At 42.8% G+C, this 17481-nt stretch overlaps 1 long non-coding RNA gene across 8 annotated transcripts in view; it reads right to left on the bottom strand.

Moving 5' to 3' along the window:
* Nucleotides 1-1978: 1978 nt before the first annotated feature.
* Nucleotides 1979-17481, bottom strand: part of LOC122565455 (uncharacterized) — a 147084-nt gene continuing 131581 nt past the window's right edge. For all 8 annotated transcript variants that reach the window (XR_006316176.2, XR_006316175.2, XR_006316179.2 and 5 more), the window contains one exon: nucleotides 1979-5498. This is a non-coding gene — a long non-coding RNA (uncharacterized LOC122565455). The remainder of the gene's footprint in view (nucleotides 5499-17481) is intronic.

Here is a 17481-nt window from a genome sequence, read left to right on the forward strand (position 1 = left end):
AGATGCTGCAACTGTAATAGCAATGTATATCTTTAAAGCTGGTATCAGAGGAGAGCATGCAACCCGCTGTATTCTCTTATTCTAAGTAGGAGCATCTGCTATTTTTGAGCAATGAATTGACTAAACAAAATGGGTTGGGAATAAGTGACAGATTCTAACTGTTGATTTCAGACGTTCTTTTCCATTCTCTCTCACTGTTTATTTGCCCTTTAGGAATTCACAAAGCTACAGTAAGTTCCTTAAAACACAAATTTGTGTTTTGATTATTATTTGCATATGTCAAGGTGAACAAAGATAGAACCTTTCCAATTGGCATCTGCATTAGGTACAGCATGGAGTTTAGATACAGAGTAATGCTGCCTCTATAATATCCCTATCAAACACTCCCAGGACAGGGACAGCACGGGGTTAGATACAAAATAAAGGTCCCTCCACACTGTCCCCATTGAACACTCCCAGGACAGGGGCAGCACGGGGTTAGACACAGAGTAAAGCTCCCTCTACACTGTCCCCATCGAACACTCCCAGGACAGGGACAACATGCAGTTAGATACAGAGTAAAGCTTCCTCTACATTGTCCCCATTGAATACTCCCAGGACAGGGACTGTTTGGGGTTTGATAGAGCATAAAGCTCTCTCTACACTGTCCTATCAAACAGTTCCATTACTGGTATAGCACGGATTAGATACAGAGTAAAGTGCCCTCTACACTGTCCCATCAAACAGTCCCTGGACAGGTATAGCAGGGGAACTGGATACAGAATAAAGCTCCGTCTATACTGTTCTTCTCAAAATAACAGCTCAAATCTCCATTATGGATTAGTATTCAATGTAATCCTCACCCAAAACTGTTGAGAAATGTCTGAGCAAGTGTGAACACGTTTTGCTAATTCACAGATTGTTTATAGAGTTTACCTCCATATGATTACATAAATGATTTGGATGCGAGCATAAGAGGTACAGTTAGTAAGTTTGCAGATGACACCAAAATTGGAGGTGTATTGGACAGCGAAGAGGGTTATCTCAGATTACAACAGGATCTGGACCAGATGGGCCAATGGGCTGAGAAGTGGCAGATGGAGTTTAATTCAGATAAATGCCAGGTGCTGCACTTTGGGAAAACAAATCTTAGCAGGACTTATACACTTAATGGTAAAGTCCTAGGGAGAGTTGCTGAACAAAGAGACCTTGGAGTGCAGGTTCATAGCTCCTTGAAAGTGGAGTCACAGGTAGATAGGATAGTGAAGAAGGCGTTTGATATGCTTTCCTTTATTGGTCAGAGTATTGAGTACAGGAGTTGGGAGGTCATGTTGCGGCTGTACAAGACATTGGTTAGGCCACTGTTGGAATATTGCATGCAATTCTGGTCTCCTTCCTATCGGAAAGATGTTGTGAAACTTGAAAGGGTTCAGAAAAGATTTACAAGGATGTTGCCAGAGTTGGAGGATTTGAGCTTTAGGGAGAGGCTGAACAGGTTTGGGGCTGTTTTCCCTGTAGCGTCGGAGGCTGAGGGGTGACCTTATAGAGGTTTACAAAATTATGAGGGGCATGGATAGGATAAATAGACAAAGTCTTTTCCCTGGGATCGGGGAGTCCAGAACTAGAGGGCATTGGTTTAGGGTGAGAGGGGAAAGATATAAAAGAGACCTCGGGAGCAACTTTTTCACGCAGAGGGTGGTATCTGTATGGAATGAGCTGCAAGAGGAAGTGGTGGAGGCTGGTCAATTGCAACATTTAAGAAGCATTTGGATGGGTATATGAATAGGAAGGGTTTGGAGGGATATGGGCCGGGTGCTGACAGGTGGGATTAGATAGGGTTTGCATATCTGGTCGATGTGGACAGGTTGGACTGAAGGGTCTGTACATCTCTATGACTCTATGATGAGCTTTTACAACTGAATGTATTATGAATCGATCCTAGTTGGGCAGTTGCTCAAATAAAATGTCCAGCCAATAAGAAGCACACTGACAAATGCTGTCGTTTTCACGTAGTTTATTAAAAAAATGAAGTTCAAGGCATACAAGTAATAAATTGGCAGCTGCTATTTACTAGTTATTTTTTCTCTGATTGAGTTTCTACATAGAGATCTCAATCCTGTCCTTGATTTGTTTCCTATACATCTTGTAACATCTGTAACACTTAAATTCCTGCTGTGATTTTGGGGGATCATCAAAAAAGTGTCAGTTCATTTCAATTGGTAGCTTTCTTGTTTCACAGTCAGAGTCATGGAGGGTTAGCAGCACAGGCCATTTGGCCCAACTGAGTCAAAAGTTTGTCCTATGCTCCACAACAAACTCCCCCCCCCCCCCCCCAATCAATGTAAACTTCTACAGTGTGTTCACGTTGATTTTTTTCAGGTCAGCCGTAACATTTACTTCAACCACTTTCATCTGATCGAGAACTCCACTTGGGTAAAGACATTTCTCCTGTGTTTGTTTCAAATTTACCAGCAACTATCGTATACTTTGACTTCGAGCTTTGGATTCTCCCAACCACATTGAATTTAAAGTCCCTTGCTGGAATCTTGATCAGTAATCAAGGCTGGCTCCCCAGCTGAGCACTGAGGGGTACTGCGATGTCAACAGTGTTCTTTGGTTAATATGCAAGTTCCCCTCCAAGCCACTCACCATCCTGACTTGGTAAAAAAATCACCTTTCCTTCAGTGGGTGGAAATCCTGGAACTCCCTCCTGAACAGGGTTGTGGGTTTACCTAAGCAATGGTTCATAAAGGCTGCTCACCATCACCTTCTCAATGGCAACTTGGGATGGTCAATAAAAATACTGGACAGTCAGCGACTTACCACATCCTGTGAATGATTAACAATACAATGTTAAACTGAAAGTCTCATCTGCCTGTTTAGGCGGTAGAAAAACTTTACAAGCCACTACTGGATTTTCATTCCTTAGGAATGGAACAGCACAGCTAGATGCAAAGTAAACTTCTCTCCAATCAGTCCCAATAAACAGGACCTGTGCCAAATTGGAAAGCGCTGTTGACATTCAATGCACCATTAGTCATTGAGAATGAGGATTTCAACTGGGGAGCATTTTACTTCCAGGTAAAGCTCAAACCCAAATGCCTCACTTCAGCCAGATTTCTACAGCCAGCAGACATTCGAGAGACCCTTGTCTGATAAATGTGATCTGATTTTGAATCTAGACCTTTGAGGAGAAAGGATTACTTTTTCACTCTTTGTGCCACCCTATATCCTTCATGCAGAATGAAGATGGGGATGAAATGTACAATAGAACTCGTTAAGACTGGCTGACATCAGCTATTTGATGAGAGTAAAAATGCAACTGACTGTTTGATATCTCTTGCAAGATATCCATTTTCACACTGAATCTGACAATATGGATATTGTCCATTGTTGGTTCCAGTCTCTAGGTAAATACTTAAGTCTAAACTTTTAATCCCTCCCTTGTAAGTTAGAGGTCCTGATCCTTTTTTGTTGATTATGTAATTAAGCCAAATGCACTAATGTTGAAATTGTCAAATTCCACTGGATTTTCTATAGTTAACACAAACTTTAATTGCCCAATGGAATCCAAGCCTCAACTGTTGTTAATAGATCCCAATATTAACTCTCATCAATTTAAGTCAAATGTCAACTGGTGATGTGACTGGTATCCTCTGGTATTTCATTTTGAATAGAAACATAGAAAATATGGAGCAGGAGTAGGCCATTTGGCCCTCCAAGCCTGTTCCACCATTCAATATGATCATGGCTGACCATCTAACTCATTCCCTGTTCCCACTTCATCCTTGCATCCTTTGATTCCTTCAGCCCTAAGAATAAGATCTAATTCCTTCTTGAAAATATTCAATGTTTTGGCCTCAACTGCTTTCTGTGATAGAGATTTCCACAGACTCAACTGTGAAGAAATCTCTCCTCATCTCAGTCCTAAATGGCTTATCCCATATCCCTAGACTGTCACGCCTGGTTCTGGACTCTCTGCTCGTTGGGAACATCCTTCCTGCATTCACCCTGACTAGTCCTGTCAGAATGTTATATATGTTTATACACAGTCGGAGTGCTAATTTGAAACACTTCTGTAGAAAGCAGGGAATCTCAATGCTTGCACAGTTGTTAACTTGGAAAAGTCACTGGTTGAAAATAACTGATCTGCTGGTAGTTAGTTTTTGGCATGTTTCAATTGGCTGATGGGTTGGTGGGCTGACATACACCTTGAACAGATGTGTTGATGTTGAGAAAGCCATAATGACATATAGAGAGTAACGAGAGGTCAGTGAGAGAGGGATGGCAGGCGAGTTGGATTCTGAGTTGATGATTTGCAGGCAATATGACTCTGGATGAATTGGAGTTAAAAAAGAGTGGAGTTTCTGAGGTCAGTTATTGAAAAGCTTTGAGTCCTGCCTCGGCAAAAGCAGAACTAAGGGCCTCAATGACAACCAACATGAGATAGAGGTGTGAGATTTCAGAAATGGAAATATGCAGCCCCAATGATAGGCTTCAGGGATGACTCCAAACCTAGTTCAGGATCAAGCGGGTCACAGAGGTAGGGTGGCACTGCAGCAGGTTAAAATAAATATTCGTTGGATGGTAGTAGGAGTAAAAAGTGAAAGTATTGCACTTGTCTTTATAAAATAGAACACCCTTTGACTTTGCTGTAAGCATTGAAATGGGAAATGCTAGATTTATATAGCTATGGAACTAATTAATCTCTGATGATGGTTCTCATGGTAAGCTAGTGGTTAGGCTGCTCTATTCAATGTAACTTGTATTATTTTGCCGCTAAGACAACATTGTTAGGTCCCCTTAATTAGATTAGATTACTTACAGTGTGGAAACAGGCCCTTCGGCCCAACAAGTCCACACCGACCCGCCAAAGCGCAACCCATCCAGACCCATTCTGCTACATTTATCCCTTCACACTACGGGCAATTTAGCATGGCCAATTCACCTAACCTGGACATCTTTGGACTGTGGGAGGAAACCGGAGCACCCCGGGGGAAACCCACGCAGACACGGGGAGAGTGTGCAAACTCCACACAGTCAGTCGCCTGAGTCGGGAATTGAACCCGGATCCCTGGTGCTGTGAGGCAGCAGTGCTAACCACTGTGCCACTGTGCCACCGTGCCACCCACAAGTTTTTGCAATTTAACTCAAGTGCTTTCTGAGGATAATTACTCGTCCTTCGGCAGATCCTGAGTTCAATTTCAGCTCAGAAGAAACTGGCTAGAAACAGATGATGTCCCTTTTTCTCACAAATGTGAAGAAGTGCAAGAACTCTGCGATGCATCAAAACATTTACACAGTTATTTATGGGATTTACGACTCAAGATTGCAGGCTTCAGATATTGAGGCAAATATTCCATGTGTTGAGCTAGATATTAACTCTGGTTTCGTAACATTCGCTAATCACCAGTCCTCACTTAAGAATTGTGCCATAGTTAGGTCACAACTGATGATCCCTCGGATATGCTGCTGTCAGGTTGATGTTCGCGGAACTCTGTCAGGAAGAAGATCCAGAGCTGCGGAGAAAAAGAAGACAAAAATAAGTTACATGATCAATTACAGGATTGCAACTAGCCAAAAGAAAATGGATATTTTCTTGGGAATTTTTAAAATTAAATTTTTAAAAATAATTAGCTCTTAGTCTGCAGATAGTACTGGCAAATCCAGCATTTCTTGCACAGGTCACTTCAGAGGGCATTTAAGATCACAAGATGCAGGAGAAATAGGCTGTTCAGCCCATTGCATCTGTTCTGCCATTCAAATAGGTCATGGCTGATTTGATAACACTCACCACCATTCTCCTACCTTTTCCCCATGACCCTTGATTCCCCTTACTGATTAAAAATCTATCTCAGTCTTGAATATACTTGATAACCTTGACAGTCTTCTGCGATTAGAATTTCACAGATTCACAACCCTTTGAGAGAAGAAATTCCTCCTCATCTCTGTCTGAAATGCGTGACCTGTTACTCTGAGATTATGCCCTCTGATCCGAGAATCTCCCACCAGTGAAAACAACATCTACATATCTATCCTGTCAAGCCCACCAACCCTCCCCCCAACACCACCTCCCCCAAGAATCTTGTGTGTTTCAGTAAGGTCTCCTCTCCTTCTTGTAAGCTCCAATGAGTACAAGCTCAACCTACTCAATCTCTCCTAAGAAGAAAATCTCTCCAGACCTTAGATCAACCTAGTGAATCTTCTCTGCTACCTCCAACATTACTATATCTGCCCTCAGAAAATTGAAACCAAAAGTGTTCACTGTATTCCAGGTGTTGGCTGATTTCTGCCTTGTGTAGTTTTAGCAAACCCTCCCTAATTGTAAACTCCACTCCCTTTGAAATAAAGGCCAAGATTCTATTTGCCTTCCCTATTACCCACTGAACTTGGCTCCAGGCTTTTTGTGATTCATGCACACAGAGTCTTAAATCGCTCTGATGTGCAGCCTTCTGCAATCTTTCTACTTTTAAATAATATCCAGCTCCTGGACCTAAAATACATCACATCCAGACTGAGTAAAGGCAGTCGGCATTGGAACCAGTGCTTTTTCACACTTCTTTTTTTCCAGGGATATGGGCATCTTTGGAAAGGCCAGAATTTATTTCATCACTAATCATTCTTGAACGGACTTGTGTGCAAGACCATTTTTGGGGGCGCGTTGTTCTGGATCTGGAATCATAGATAAGCCAGAGTGGGTCAGGCTCAAACCCAGATGGATTTTATTTTAATGACAATCACAATTTTTTCATACCCATTGTTATAGGGATTAGTTCCAATTCCAGATTTTTTTTAACTAAACTATCACCAAATCACCTGTTTCACAGCAATTTACAATTTACCCTAGTGGGTAGTGCAACAATAGCAATCCAATTTCAGATTTTTAAGCTGCTGCAGTGAGACTTGAACCCACTTCACCAAGGTACCTGGAAGGTTTATTAGCACAGTGACATTATCGCTGCACCACCACCTCCAATATGGAGAAAATGAGGACTGCAGATGCTGGAGATCAGATTTGGAAAGTGTGACACTGGAAAAGCACAGCAGATCAGGCAGCATGCGAGGAGCAGGGGAATATGCCTTATGATGAAGACATAAGCCCTTCATTGCTAAATAGTTATACCTACCCATGTCAAATATATTTTTAATTTTTAAGGTATATGAATTAAAATTCAGGTTATGATTTGACTGTAGTGAGATTGGAATTCATGTCCATGATACACTATGTGCCTAAGACTTGGAATGTTATGCCAGAAAAGATATCATATGACACAAGGTTATAGTCCAACAGGTTTATGTGATATCACAAGCTTTAGGAGATAGCTGCTCCCTTGTGAGGTGAAGTGAAGGAGCAGCACCCCAAAAGCTTGTGATTTCAAATAAACCTGTTGGACTATAACCTGGTGTTGCATGACTTGTGACTTTGTCCACCCCAGTCCAACACCAGCACCTCCACATCATGAAAAGATATCATGCAACAAACTGTAAGGACCAAGCCCTGATATATAATACAGAAAAGATTTGCAAACTATCTATCTGAGAAAATACAAATCGCTTAAGAGTTTTGCACAAGAGGTGGTTAGTACTGCTGCCTAACAGCACCAGGGTCCTAGGTTCAATTCCATAGTGTTAGTCAGAGGGGGGTGGGTTGCTCTTCGGAAGGTCGGTGTGGACTTGTTGGGCCGAATGGCCTGTTTCCACACTTAGGGAATCTAATCTAATCTAATTGAGCTGCCTTATCACAACACAATCCCATCAATAGTTACACAGATACACAATATGGTTTGCCAGTACCATTGGGTAAAGGAAGAACATTAGCCTGGAAAGGGATCTTTTTCATCCTCTGCAACATTCAGATGGGACTTTGAATGTCCTAAATCCCAGCAAACAGAGGTGCCTCTGACACTGCAGCACTTCCACGACACTGCAGTGAAGTCCCAGCTTTGATTCTAGTGGGAGTTCAACTCCCAGCATTCTGAATGAAAAGCCAGAATGTAACTTGCTGGCTGTGTGAATGTTATTGGCATACAATTCCTCAGTGTGATCTCACCCTCATGTCCCTGGGAAACGTTAAGACGCAGGAGTCAGGCTTTTCTCCACACCAATACAGATCTACATATTGCAGTAAATAGTTTAGTTTGAACAAAGGAAAGAAAGATTTGCAGTGCAGCCAAATTGTGCACAGCAAGCTGCCAAAACAGCGAGATAATCTGCTTTAGTGATGTTGGCTGGGGATGAATGTTGGCCAAGGAAATGGGAAGAACATCTCTCCTCTGAAAAAACACTCCAGAAGCGAGGCCATTGCTCTTGATCTGTAGAAGCTGATTTGGCTCAACTATCATCTGCTTTAAGAAAAAAGCATTGAGTATAGGAGTTGGGAGATCATGTTGTGGCTGTACTGGACATTGGTTAGGACACATCTAGAATATAGTGTGCAATTCTGGTCTCCCTCCTACATGAAGGATGTTGTGAAACTTGAAAGGGTTCAGAAAAGATTTACAAGGATGGTACCAGGGTTGGTGTGTTTGAGATATCGGGAGAGGCTCAATAGGCTAAGGCTGTTTTCCCTGGAGCGTCGGAGGCTGAGGGGTGACCTTATAAAGGTTTATAAAATCATGAGGGGTGTGGATAGGGTAAATAGACAAGATATTTTCCCCGGGAGAGGGGAGACCAGAACTAGAGGGCAAAGGTTTAGGGTGAGAGGGGAAAGATTTAAAAGGGACCTAAGGGGCAATTTTTTCATGCAAAGGGTGGTGCGTGTATGGATTGGGCTACCAGAGGAAGTGGTGGAGGCTGGTACAATTACAATATTTAAAAGGCATCTGGATGGGTAACTGAACAGGAAAAGTTGAGAGGGATATGGGCCAAGGCCTGGCAAATCAGATTAGCTTAGGATATCTGGTTGGCATGGATGCGTTGGACCAAAGGATCTATTTCCATGCTGTACATCTCTATGATTCTATAACTAAAGAGGATAGCATCAGCTTCTCACTTCCCCAGCAGCTACAGACTGGACGTTAACAAAGAAACACATTGAATGTTAGTTCTGCTAAGGGTCACACTGTTTTGGAAATGGCCTGACTGATGTTATGAATATCGCTCCTATTCTATTATTATCTGTACAATTAATTGTCTTCCATTACGGCACCTCTAACAGTCCATTACTTCTTCACTAGTGCACTGGGAGTCTCAATTTACTCCCAGTACTCAAATTTCACAGACTGGAACCTCAGCTTACAAGACTCTGACTCAGGAACAAGAGGGAACCCACTAAACCATGAGCCCAATGGGCTGAATGGCCTCTTTCTGCACTTAGGAAATCCATGATTCTATGAAGCATATCTGATGGCATTGTATCTAACAATGCCACAACCGATCCCAATTTGGAGGAGTGTACTGCCGGGACACACACACATGCAGTTGCTGTTTGGGTGATTGGGATCAGGCTCACCCGTTAACTGCACCTTGCAGCAACATTCTCTGAGGAAACGTTCATTGGGTTGGTGCATTAGAGACTGCTGCTCACCCCTGTACCTCAACAAGGTGTAAGGTCAATGACTTTAGGAAAGAAAATGATTTTAAATATTATTTCTAGGGAAGAGAAAAGACTGGACTGATTAAGTTAAGCTTGCTGTATAAGTGGCACGGTGGCTCAGTGGTTAGTGCTGCTACCTCATAGTGAGGGACCCAGATTCAATTCTAGCCTCAGGCAATTGTCTGTGTGGGGTTTGCACATTCTCCCTGTGTCTGTGTGGGCTTCCTCCCACAGTCCAAAGATGGAAGGTTAGGTGAGATGGCCATGCTAAATTGCCCTGTAGTGTTCAAAGATGTGTAGACTAGGTGGATTAGCTGTGGGAAATGCATGGTTACAGGGTAGGTCTGGGTGAACTGAATCAGCTTTATTGTCACATGTCGGAAGCTCTTTTGTGGGTCGGTGCAGACTTGATGGGCTGAATGGCCTCTTTCTGCACTGTAGAGATTCTATGTACCTTGTCAAGGTGACTACAGGTCTGTGTTGCCAAACTGAAGTGGCAGCTGCTGAAAGAGAAGCACTGATTATTTTTCACCAAGATAATTAGCTAAATGGCTAAAAATTGTGCATGGAATTTTATGCTGTTAGCCTTCCAGAAACAATTAAGCAGTTCAAAACAAAAAAGAGAATAGGAGTTAACCTGGTTATGGTGTAATAGACAACTGCTTTACAAGAACTGAGCTGTCTCAGCATGGATGGGGAAGGGGCTGTGACAGCAGGAAACTTGCAGATCTCTGAATAGCTCTTTGTGTCTAGATACTGGGACAGAGAGTCCGGGCTGCTTTTGATGAAAACGTGTTGAACAGATCGCGGCTAATATGAATCATTTTGCCTCGGGAGTGATTGCGAATGAGAAAATGAATAAACATCACGGTTAGATACACTGGTTGGGGCTGCCAGTCATTAACAGTTTATGGGAACTCAGAGATACACAATGGAGAGGGACTGGAGCATTGTCCACCTATAATCCAGCTCCAATTCCACTCTCCCACTGACCCCCCACCCCCACTCACTCCCTTCCATCACCCAAGTTCACTCTCCCAATGCGTGTCCAAACTTTAAAGGGGAGAGAAAGAGAGAGAGAGAGAATGTTGGAGCTGGAGTCTGGCATCTCCTTAAGATAGTTTGTAAATCATTTAACAGCAGAAAAGAGTGAAAGAAATTTTGTCTGAAATTATTTAAAATCAACTGGAGACCCTTCCTAGACATTCAACATTTGCAACTCTGCTTATAATCCACCATCTTCTGGGTCTTAGGAACTTTTGGGGACGTGTAATAAAAAGGAATATTACTGTAGAGTGTTCCAACCAAAGACTGGGAGATAATTTTTAAGGTGATAAGATAATTTATTTTCCCAGTGTGAAGTTCAATCAAAGAAAGGAAACACATAGCACAAGTTGCACCCTCAGGATATGCCAAAGCCCTTTGGATCTAATGAAGCACTTTTGAAGAGAACGGCAAAGTGTCAATTAGCAGAGACTGAGCAATATTAACTCCTCTGTCACAGCCACACAAAGCCTATCCCACTCTCAGATTGAGATATACAGAGAGAGAGAGATAGCGAGATAGAGACACACACACACACGTATTTTCTATTTCACACATGCACACTCACTCTCACAAACATCCCCTCACATGTCACATTCACTGCACACTCACTTTCTCACACACACTGTTACACACACATTCACTGACACAAACACACTGTCACACACACTGTCTCTCATACACACACTCATTATCACACTCTCATGTCACCTATACACTCACTGTTTAGACAGGTATAAAATGTAATCACGATCATACGTGCTTGGTGATTACTCTCTCTCTCTCTCTATCTCTCACACACACACATACACATACACACATTTACTGTCACACACACTCACCGTCACTCACACAATTTCACACACACTGTCACACACACTTACGGTCACACTCACACTCACTATCATACAGACCATCACTGTCACATACACTGATTCATTGGCACACACATGATGTCACTCACACACTCCTGCTGTCACACGCACACAAATTCACTTTCACATGTGCGCATTCCCTCCTGCATACACACAATTCTACTCTGCCAGTATCAGCTGCTCCATTTCCAGGCCGATATGTTTGAATTTGGTCAGATGTTCTGCTGAAGCTGTCACTGAAACTCACTGCAGCAGAATGAGGTCAAAAAATAATCAGGCAATTCTACATGAAATCCCAACTTTAGTTATAAAACCTCGCTGCATCCGAGTCTGGAACTTGTCAGGGTTAAGATAGCAGTACAGCAAGAGGAAAAGCAAGAGGAGGGTGGGTGGAGGTGACTGTGGGATGGGCACTTAAAGTCAGGGAATGGACAGGAAGCCCTCCAGAAAAGGCATCTTTCCAGAAATGAATGTATCTTACACCCTGCAGAAGGCAGGATTTTTGGGAGGCTTTGGGTAATACCCTGATACAGTCTGGTGGGATTGTTGATGGACAAGATCACCCATGAAACTGTCAGAATTGTTACTCAGGACTAATCTGTCCTACTTTCAATTACCACTTGCCCACTGTCCAACAGCTACCCCACAGCTGCCTATCAGGAGGAATTTAAATAGTCTATATTACTGGCGAGAAATGGACAATCACGGTTAACCCAGGGAAAATTGGCTCTAGGATCAGGGAATGTAAATGATGCTGTATAAATCTAAGTCAGGTTAGATCTAACCAGACAACTTTGCTTAACTACAATCTTTGGATAAACCAGAGTTTCCTTTGCTGATGGGCATCGAAATACAGCAAGTGTTTGCTTTTCCCAGGCCACCTCTAAATCCATCCATGCAGTTCAAATCCCTGCTTCTATTAATTTCCCCATCAATCCACTTGAAGATAACAGCAGACTAACCTGCCTCAAACTCATGAGGCAATGGCATTATGATAAACAACAATCGAATCACCAAGGCTCTAAAATGCACACCAATCCACTAACTGGCATTATGGGATTTGAACCCGTGTCCCCAAACCTCTGGACTTCTAGTCTAGTAACATTACCATTGCACCATCATCTCCTTCAATCAGCCAACCTTCTCTCCTATGAAGATATCAATTTCGATTCAGTCAGCAATACTCCACTCCACTTCAGAGTCTTGAACACATAATTGAGACTGAAACTATAATGGAGTACTGAGGGAATGCATCATTGTTGGAGGTACCCATCATTTGAATGAGATATTAAACTTGAGGCTCTGTCTGCTCTTTGAGGTGAATGAAAAATATCCACAACAGCATTGTTCAAGAGAAAAGCAGGGATTTCTCCTGGCACCGTGACCGACACTTACCCCCTAATTAATCTCAGCTGCAGATTGGCATGGATGAAGTTTGAGGGTGGCACGGTGGCTCAGTGGTTGACACTGCTTCACAGCACCACGAACTTAGGTTCAATTACAGCCTGAGTGGAGCTTGCATGTTCTCTCTGTGTCTGCCACAGTCCAATGATTCACATGTTAGGTGGATTTGACATGTTAAATTGCTCCGTGGTATACAGGCTCGGCTCGGTGGGTTAGCCATGATAAATGTGAGGTTACGGGGGAGGTGTTGGAATGCTCTTCAGAGAGTCAGCACAGACTTGATGGGCTGAATAGCCTCTTTCTGCACTGTATTCTATGGGATTCTATGATCAGTGGGTTACAACCTCCAGCTTCAAGTCCACTCCATGATGTGCGCACAAATATCTAGGCTGACACTCCTGTGCAGTACTGAGGAAGTGCTGCACTGTGGAAGGTGATATCTTTTAGATGGGATGTAAAATCAAGGTCCAACTTGCTTTTTCGGGTGGACATAAAAGATCAGTGACATTAGTTGAAGATGATTGGGGAGATAACCTGGGAAGTAGTAACCCCTTAATTAACAACACAAAAATAATATCACCTGGTCACAATCACATGTGTGTTTGTGGGATCTTGCTCTGTGCTAATTAGCTGCTATATGTCATACATTATAACAATGATTTCATATCCAAAGTACTTCACTGACTGTAAAGAGCTTCACAACATTCAGTGTTCATGAATGACATTGTATAAGCTATAACTTTTCTCTTTAATCCTATATCACCAGATCTGCTGAGTGTTTTCAAGATTTTCATTTCTTTCCGCGAAAAAATGTGGTGATCTAGTCATTATCTCATTATTACTTGTGGGACCTGGCTACACATAAATTGACATCCCCATTCCCGTGTTACCCTGACTGAGCTTTGAACATCCCTCGTTGGGAAGTACTCGGCATGCCCTGTGTTGGTGCAAGTCAAATGTTCCTTTCATGCAGGTGCGTGGGACATCAGAACATATCAGTCTGCAATTCCCTTGCAGGTTCGGTTAATCCATGAAGGCTAGCCACCTGAGATCTGAACACAAAACTCCCCTCAGCCCATCTGCTGCTGAAACCCTCATTCACAACTGCTTTGCCCCTTCACTTCCAAATACTCTCCTAAACCTGAGCACCTCCATAACTCTGCTGCATCTGCATCCTAACTTGCACTGCATCTCAATCACCCATCACCTCCTGTCCTCTCTTCTTTATGGAGCTCTCTGTTCAGAAACACCTCAATGTTAAAACTACCATCCTTGTTTTCAAACCTTTCCATAACCTTTTCCTCCACTATCTCTGTACCTCCTCTTGCCTTACAGTGGTTGAGATGTATCTTTGATAGATTGTGCACTCCTGAGTTTAAGACGTTGCCTCTACATGGTAAGGTCGACAGCTACGGAGGCCTTATCTTCTGAAATTCCCTCCCTGTGGTGGCACAGTGGCTAGCACTACTGCCTCACAGCGCCTGGGTCCTGGGTTTGATTCCAGCCTTGGGAGACTATCTGTGTGGAGTTTGCACACTTGCCCCATGTCCGTATGGGTTTGTTCCAGTTTCCTCCCACAGTCCAAAGGTTAGGGGGATTGGCCGTAGGAAATTGTGCAGGCTGGATGGACTAGCTATGGGAAATGCAGGGCTACAGGGATAGGGTGGGTCTGGGTGGGATACTGTTCAGAGGATGTGTGTGGATTCAATGGGCTGAATGACCTGCTTCCACACTGTCAGGATTCTATGAAATCTCTCCGCTTCTGCCAACCTTTCTCATTTGTCCTAATGTCTCCTTGTGCATGGCTTGATATCTTCTAGGAAACTCTTTAGGAATCCTTATAATATTAAAGGTGACTTGTAAGTTTTGTTGCAATTGCCCCATGCAGCATTTAGTGCAGCCGGAGTTGGAATCTCCAGGAGGAGATGGGAGAAACTGGGATAACTAAACAAACTCTGGAGATACAAGTGGCAGTGCAAGAGTTAAAAAGGAAGGCATTTAGGCGCGAGTTCACTGTGAAGGGCCCTTGTTGTCTTTTCAAGAGGTGGACCACAGCTAACTCATTATTCCGGCTCTCTCCATTTGAAAGGAGTCGATGGGAAAGTTTAGACAAGGGGAGCTTGTGATCCCGCAGTCGCAGAATTAATTTGCATAGATTTACATAAGGTTTCCTTTTCTTGTGTCTGAACTTGAATAACAAACTGCCACTTGTGTCTCGAAAGAATTAACGGCTGTAAACTATTTTCACATAGCTATGGGAGCGGGCATAGCAAGGGGGGAACATACTCATGGATAAGTATAATGTGAGTAGCTAGATTAATCGTCTGAGTCAGGGGAGAGGTATTTCCAATCTCTGAATTTAGCATTGGTCAAACTGCATTCCTCCTTACCTCAGCTCAAAAAGTTGGGTTGTCCGAGATAAGACATTTCCCATGCTCATTGCCAATTATCACTCGAACCAACATCCCCTTCTCTTTGGTTAACACATGGAATTAAGTAAAAATGCATCATTGGAGTGTAAAATTTGACAGTCAGACATGCAAAGTGGTTTTATATTCTTACAAATTTGTTCATGGGACTTGAATGTTGTTGATTTGACCAATATGTATTATACATCTCAGTTAAGAGTCAGCCACATTGCTATGGGTCTGGAGTCACATGTAGGCCAGACCTGGTAAAGATGAAGGGCTTGTGCCCGAAACATCGATTCTCCTGCTCTTCCGATGCTGCCTGACCTGCTGCGCTTTTCCAGCGCCACACTTTTCGATGCTGATCTCCAGCATCTGCAGTCCTCAGTTTCTCATGGTAAGGATGGTAGATTTCCTTCCTTACACAGGACGCCATTAACCAAGTGGGTTTTTACAAAACTTGAAAGTGGTTACACAGCCACTATTCAGCTAACTTTTCTTTTTCAATCCAGAATTCTATTGAATTTAATTTCCACCATTGGCCATGGCAGGATTTGAACACATGTCTCCAGAACGTTAGCCCAGAGTTCTGGATTACTAACCACTACCTTCCCAAAAAACACAGGTCAAACAGTTAGTTTTTAAAGTCTAGGTTCAGGAATAGGCCAACCAGCCCCTCAAACCTGCTCTACCATCTGGATCACAGCTGATTGTTTACTGTAATGCTATTTTTTTGCATTATCCTGAGGGAAAGAAAGGCAGGAAAGTTCAGGGAAGGTACATCAGTGCTTAGAGCTTAACTGCTGAAGACAGTCTCCAATGGTGAAGGACCTAAAATTTGAGATGTTCAGAAGATTACAATTGCAGGAACACAAAGATCTCAGACAGTCATAGGTCTGGAGGAATCCAGAGTTGGGAAGCGATGAGGGAGTGAATAGATCTAAAAACAAGGACAAAAATTTTAAAATCAATTTGGATCTTAAACAGAAGCCAATGATGATCATTTTATTGGGATGGTATTATAGACCCCCTAATAGTCAGTGGAAAATTGAGAAACCAATTTGTAAGGAGATTTCAGTTATCTGTAAAAACAATACGGTGGTTATGGTTGGGGAGTTTAACTTTCCAAAGATAGACTGGGACTGCCATAGTGTTAAGGGTTGATATGGAGAGGAATTTGTTCACTGTGTACAAGAAAATTTTCTGAATCAGTATGTGGATGTACCTACTAGAAAAGGTGCAAAACTTGACCTTCTCTTGGGAAATAGGGCAGGGAAAGTGTCTGAGGTGTCAATAGGTAAGCACTTTGGGGCCAGTGACCATAATTCTATTTGTTTTAAAATAGTGATGGAAAAGGATAGACCAGATCTAACAGCTGAATTTCTAAATTGGAAGAAGGCTACTTTTGACGGTATTAGACAAGAACTTTCAAAAGCTGATTAAGTGCAGATGTTCGCAGGCAAAGGGACGGCTGGAAATGAGAAGCCTTCAGAAATGAGATAATGAGAATCCAGAGAAAGTATATTCCTGTTAGTGTGAAAGGAAAGGCTGGTGGGTATAGGGAATGCTGGATGACAAAGAAATTGACAATTTGGTTAAGAAAAACAAGGAAGCATATGTCAGGTATAGAGTACAACCTTAGAAGAGTATAAAGGCTGTAGGAGTATACTTAAGAGAAATCAGGAGGGTGAAAAGGGGACACGAGATAGCTTTGGCAAATACAGTTAAGGAGAATCCAAAGGGTTTTTACAAATACATTAAGGACAAAAGGGTAACTAGGGAGAGAATAGGGCCCCTCAAAGATCAGCAAGGCAGGCTTTGTGTAGGCCCGCAGGAGATGGGGAGATACTAAATGAGTGTTTTGCATCAGTATTTACTGTGGAAAAGGACATGGAAGATAATAGAATGTGGGGAAATAGATGGTGACATCTTGAAAAATGTCCATATTACAGAGGAGAAAGTGCTGGATGTCTTGAAACACATGAAGGTGGATAAATCCCCAGGACCTGATCAGGCGTACCCAGGAACTCTGTGGGTAGCTAAGGAAGTGATTGCTGGGCTAGAGTGGTGCTGGAAAAGCACAGCAGTTCAGGCAGCATCCAAGGAGCAGGCAAATCAATGTTTTGGGCAAAAGCCCTTCATCAGTCCCGATGAAGGGCTTTTGCCCGAAACGTCAATTTTCCTGCTACTCAGATGCTGCCTGAACTGCTGTGCTTTTCCAGCACCACTCTAATCT

This window comes from Chiloscyllium plagiosum, unplaced genomic scaffold (assembly GCF_037043375.1).
Source record: "Chiloscyllium plagiosum isolate Xiang-an unplaced genomic scaffold, Cpla_swu_hap1 HiC_scaffold_28, whole genome shotgun sequence".
NCBI classification, from domain to species: domain Eukaryota; kingdom Metazoa; phylum Chordata; class Chondrichthyes; order Orectolobiformes; family Hemiscylliidae; genus Chiloscyllium; species Chiloscyllium plagiosum.